The sequence below is a fragment of the Dermacentor andersoni genome, chromosome 8, assembly GCF_023375885.2.
Source record: "Dermacentor andersoni chromosome 8, qqDerAnde1_hic_scaffold, whole genome shotgun sequence".
Taxonomy (NCBI): Eukaryota; Metazoa; Arthropoda; class Arachnida; order Ixodida; family Ixodidae; genus Dermacentor; species Dermacentor andersoni.
Window position 1 is genome coordinate 85,182,402 of NC_092821.1, and position 6,000 is coordinate 85,188,401.

At 44.6% G+C, this 6,000-nt stretch overlaps 1 long non-coding RNA gene across 2 annotated transcripts in view; it reads right to left on the bottom strand.

The window, feature by feature from the left end:
• LOC129386754 (uncharacterized) overlaps window positions 1–5,511 on the bottom strand; it is a 50,761-nt gene extending 45,250 nt beyond the window's left edge. For both annotated transcript variants that reach the window (XR_008614062.2, XR_011889892.1), the window contains exon 1: window positions 5,409–5,511. This is a non-coding gene — a long non-coding RNA (uncharacterized lncRNA). The remainder of the gene's footprint in view (window positions 1–5,408) is intronic.
• Between the last annotated feature and the right edge of the window lie 489 nt (window positions 5,512–6,000).

Here is a 6,000-nt window from a genome sequence, read left to right on the forward strand (position 1 = left end):
TTGCCTCAATATCGCGTTCTTGCGTGAGAAAGGCGACCACAACTAGTTATATTGCCAGAACAGAGTAAATCGATGTCTTCTAAGTGAGCATGTCTTGCCATTCTTTATGCGTTGTTTTGCCCGACAAGCTGTAGCCAGCTATATACAATATTATTTTAGCTCTGTTACTCTTAGCTTGCAAGCAAGCCACTGAAATGTGTTGAAATAAAGCTACCAAATAACATCGCAGGAGCACGAGCAGCACGTTTTAGGCCCCGCTGTGAAGGAATAAGAGCGCATTGCAAATTTTTCTTGTCCTATCGGTAATGGAGCGAGATTCTCTAGAAAGCTAGTCAACGGTGCCTAAGAACTATATTTACTTTTTTTACACCGCTTCACTAGCTTCTGTGGGTCCTAGCTGTAGGTCTCGTCGGCTAATCTTGACCTCTCTATCAAGCTTCTCTCTAAATATGACGGTGCATCATCATCATCATCAGCCTGGTTACGCCCACTGCAGGGCAAAGGCCTCTCCCATACTTCTCCAACTGCCCCGGTCATGTGACCGTGCATATTGCGTACTTAAGCAAACGTCCCCCATCAACTACCTCATCGAGCAGTTGGAATCCTCTTCAGATCATTGTCGCTGCGGCTTGAAAATGGTCCACGTCTGCAAACTCAAGCAATGCTAGGAACCTCCAGCGTTCTACTGCCACTAGGGCACCAGGATGGCTGCCTTTTCCGCAGAGAGTAACTGCAGTGAAGGAAAGTGGTATCTCAGTCGTCATCGTTTGGGGCCACCCCAACTTCGCCTCTCTGTCACGCGGAAAAGACGGGAAAGCTCCCCATCTTATGTTACACTACGCAGAAATTATGCATAATTAGACCGAGCAAATGAAAAATAGTTATTATTGAATGTACGCTTTTTTTTTATGTTAGGCCTCCACTATTGGTCAGTAAGGTTTCAGGTTGCGCCCATTACACCTATGGGCCACACGACGCCATAAAGTGCGAAAACTCACCACGTCAAAGCGACGCGTTCGTATTATATATATATATATATATATATATATATATATATATATATATATATATATATATATATATATATGACGCTCACCTGGCTGTAAGTCGCCCTCGTGTTGGACACGTTATTGTCTAGAAATGCTCGTGAAGTGACTGGGTCACAGCAAGACAGATAGATTGCTAAAGCGTTTGACCTCGGCGGAACATGCCCTTCTCCATATAGGGGGTGCCAGTACGAGTACGCTGTGCTCGCGCTGATCATAACATAGTCGGGCACCACTTGTATTCGGTTCATTTTTTTACCCTAGTGCCCGAACGCCCTCTACAAAACAAAGGACTCCCCTTCGAATAGGGAGCAAGCATGACTGCAAAATAAACCGTAGCACCTCAACTAGCTGTAAGACAAGCTTGGCCGTGGCTAAGGGTACGTTCAACGTATCCCTCCAACTTTTCTTACAGGTACGGTAGCCGGATCCGACCATGTTTTTATAAAAATACGTGCGATGTTTCCCTTTTGTCTTTTTTTCTGTTTCGTGCAGGGATACGCCTAGTATAAGCACGCAGAACAGTTAAATACATGCTTCCCTCGCGCCAGCGCTTTTCCTGTGTGTGTTGTGGTGTAGCATGCCTGTTTCGGCGCCGCCCGCCCAGATCCTGTGCTCATCACTGCCGCAACAACCAACGCATCGACTTTCATCGTGTTGCTGCACGTTTTCCCCGCGAGAAAAAAACCGCGCAGAGGTTCCTCTCCGTGTTGTCTAAGTAAGCGTACGCATTGTGCCACTTGCTCATCTCCACGCAGCCAGATGTCATTATCAATGTTATGAAACTTAATTGGAGCAGTATGAACCCTTTCAACCCTTGACGGCCGTTATCAGGCTTATCAGGCTAAATTCAACCCTTATCAACCCTTGTCGTTTGCAATACACTTTACAGATCGGTATCAACCTTATCGCAGTCGATCCGACCATTATTTGTTCTTATTAACCTTATCGGAGATTATGCGACCCTCATCAACTCTTATCGGTGCTTGTAAACATTATAATTGCTCCGACCATCGCTCTTTAGCATCTTATCCATCCGCGCCGAACCATTATCAAGCGTGATGAGACCCATATAACACCTATCACTCCTTATCATCCTTATAAACAAATTGACTCATATGTGCGTGTGTTGCGAGACGTGAAATGCATAAGCTATTGTAGTGCGTCGGCATTTCTTTCGGTGAAAGAATGCCCCAACGGAAGACACATCCCGCGATCACTTGAAGACATCGGGGATATGGCGTGTTGCGCATTAAACTTTGGCAAAATGTCAATTTTCCATATGTCTACAAGCTGCAAGTCGGCTCTACATGTGGTCCTAGAGGCGGCTTCTATTCAACTATCACCATATCTTTCAAGAAGGGCTTCATAGAAACTGTTCTCTTTTGACATTTTTTTTGTTCTGCCGGTACAGCACATTCATATGGTTCAAATATATTCACAATCTGCAAGTGTGAGTGTTTAAACCACTGGCTAGAACTCTAGGCTTGTGAACGTTTGGTGCTAGGTTCGAAACTTACCACCGCCAACGTTTTGTTTATACATTCCTTTCTTTATAGCTATTCGTCTTACGCGACGGACTGCAATAAGTTAATGCTGTAACGATCGGTTTCTGCAAGGGGAGGGCAAATATTATGGAAAATACACGTACAGTAACTAACTACGACGGTAATCGATGCCAACGCGGCTGAGAGCTAGCCTTTCTAACCAAGCGTGCGTGTGGGTGTTTGGGTTCAAAGCGTGATAGGTAACATACGCAAAGTGCAAGAATAGGTTCATAGAAACAGCGAAATCAACCAATGTCATGCGGCAGAAATCTGAACAATGTGCGATGTGTGCTCAAAATTACAAGTACAGAAATCATCGCAAGTCGGTGACATCGTGAGGGTTTTTTCACGTACGGTCTACTCTAACCTCTTATTCTACACTTTCTTTAACGTCTACAACCGCTTCAAACGGCCCTGGAGATAGAATAGTGAGGGTGCCATCGCGCTAGCACGAATTGCCGTCGAAATGCGCTACTTTGCGTACGCCTCCTTATTCTTTGTGCAGGTTCCTAGCTCGGACATGCGATGACAGGAAGGAATGCTTCTATGATAAGCTGTTCTGTACGTATTTTAACAGCTGCGTTCCGAAGGTAGTGTTAAGTTTCGTGGAATGCATTTGTCAGATAGCAATGTCGCGGCCGAAAGCGTTTTTTCCTTTCGTTTTGTACAGTAATAAAACCACTACTGAATCTCCTGTATGTTGCTGTTTAAATATTCAACAATAGCTGAACTAAATGACTTTAGGTAAGATGCACTGCGCGGTTAGCGCCATTCGCGCTCAGGAACGATCCCACAATAAAAAAGTCAAATTTGCCGTTGATAGCCGAATCTGGGGCCCTATAACGTAAATCTAGTTCAATATGTTTTTATTCCAATCTCCTGACGTCCCATTTGCGTAACCGCCATCGCAAGCATAGCGCGGTGACCCGCAGCGTTGCATTCACAGCCGAATCAAACGTTGTCTTTGTTTATAGGCGGTCACTTTTCTTTGCTTTCAAAACGCATAATATTGTCTACATAGAGTGGTTTTTCCTTTGTAATTGGCTGCCGAGAGGAGAGGAGCCCGGTAAAGTGGAGAGGGTGTCGATGGGGTCGAGTTAGCGGACTGAAAATAGATAACCGGATGAAGAGGGTAGTGCAGGCGCCTACGATTGGTCCGCTCTCCCTTACTTAGCTTGCGGTGGGTGGTCGAAAATAGCGGCGGCGTGCAACGGAAGGTTAACAATGCCGCTAAAACGGATCCTCAGCAAGAAAGAGTTGGCCGAGCAAGGTCGTAAACATGCCGAAAGTGCCCATGCTCTCCGGCATGTGCGAGTAGCCAGTGCCTCAGCGATCGGTGTCAGCCATCATTTATTCCTTTCGGAGCGGGGCAACCTGCGGCTATTTAGAAAAAAAATTCAGTTTTGTTCGGCATATTAATGCATCTTTACTGCGTACATGCCACTTTGACGCAGTGAGTTTTCGCGGTTTTGTAACTCGCGTGACAGAGGCGAAGTGGCGTTCGTCCAAAAATATTTTTGACCAATAGCGGAGGGCTGATTGTAGAATCGCAAAAGTTTGGAATAGCTTTACGTTACAGCGCCCCTGGTTAGCGCTATTCAGTCTGATGATGGGCTTATCGAAACGTGCACTGCGCCTGTAGTTGTACTATCTACGCATTTATTGTGCGTAAATCATTGGCTTGAGGCGAACAAGGAAGCAGTGCAGCAGCAGGCAGCAAAAAGCGTCCTTCTGTATATAACCTTTATATGTACGCCTTTTCCTCCCCGTAAGAATATTCCTGCACTAAAGGAGGCATTTCGCAGGGACGGTGAAAAAGCATCGCCCGTGATCAAGTCGGTTTTTATATCTGTGAGCACTCTAACTACACTAATTCTTCACCAGAAGTAAAGACCAATGCCCTTTCATTAGAGGGTCACACGCGATGTGAAACTTTACTCCACTACTATTCACTTAATACCATAAAGTATTGAAGTTGGTTGATATACCGTCAACCTGCGGTCTGCAATTCATAACGTAGTTGAAATCAGATGTATATTTTATCAGATAAATGATCACCTGAACTGGCAAAGTCGAACGGTAGGCTTTAGACTTTGGTCGCTTAGTTAGAAATAGCCTAGCACTTAATGAAAAGCTCCTTACTTATTGTGAACCTCTTGAAGCAGTTAATGTGTGCAGCCATCAGGTCACAATGAACCCAGTTCACGAAAAGATAATGTGCAATAGAAGAAAGTTGGGTTGAGTACCATCCAGAATAAAATGTTGAGCGGAGATCTGTACTCAAACCATAGCTTTTCTTTGTCAAAACAATTTCGCGATTATTTTTTGGCCAACTGCAAAGTTCCCCCAAAATATTATGACCGGATATCGCCGCAATATAGTACTTAAACAGTCGCTAGAGTTTGTATATATTATTCTGTCTCGTCTACAGTAAGTCCGACCACATTGACTGAAAGTAACTGAGGATCACAGTCGCAACTTTCATATGAGTGCACTCGTTAAAGAATTTGCCTAGCAATGAGTGGTAGACACATGATGCGCAAGAAATTGTGAAGCTGGCTATTTTGTCTGTAAACGACTGCAAACTTCGAAAAACTGATATTCCATGTCGGAGCGCGGCATGAATAAACTTATGGCAATTGACACATTCACGAGTTATTGCACAGAAAATAATCTGATTACTTCGCACCACAAAACGTTATACCGCACCAAAGACACGAAAACCGATGGCTTCGGACCCATTGGGAAAAGTGAAGCAAGAACTGTGAGCGAGTTACAGCAATGTATATTTAATACATCGCTGGAAAGTACGTACCTCTGTGACTTGAAGAACAATTACCAGTCCTGCCTTCTAGCGTGCGTACCGTATTAGTGTTCACAGCGTTAGCAGAAACCGTAATGAGCTTGGAAGGTTGGATTAGGTGGTGTTTATATACTTTTTAAAGCCTTGACCAAAGTTTAGTGCGAGTCACGCAGTCATGGTCGGCGATAAACGTGGAAAGAGCGGCTTGCTCTTCCCAGCATTCTTTTGCGTTGCCCTTTTCAACAAAACTAGCCACACATATAACACAAGTTTCTGAGCAGGAATGTCACTGAAATGATTGACGTCAACCGTTCGCAAAAAATAGAAGAATAGTTCGCCTGTAGGCCTGTGTCAATGACGGTGCACAAATATGTTCACACGTGTACTTCATCGTTCTCTGGTGACCAGGTTTCAACGGCTACCAAATGTTACACAGTATCACTCTGCGCAGGACACGCCTGCATGTTTCTCAAATGCTAGCGATTTCTGTAGCCATTGTCTGTTGTCACCAAACTTTCTGTAATGTAACTGAATGCGTAGTACATGCGAATTGTGTAGTATTTTTTGGAAGGCACGCGGGCACAAGCGCTGACGCTGGAACCTT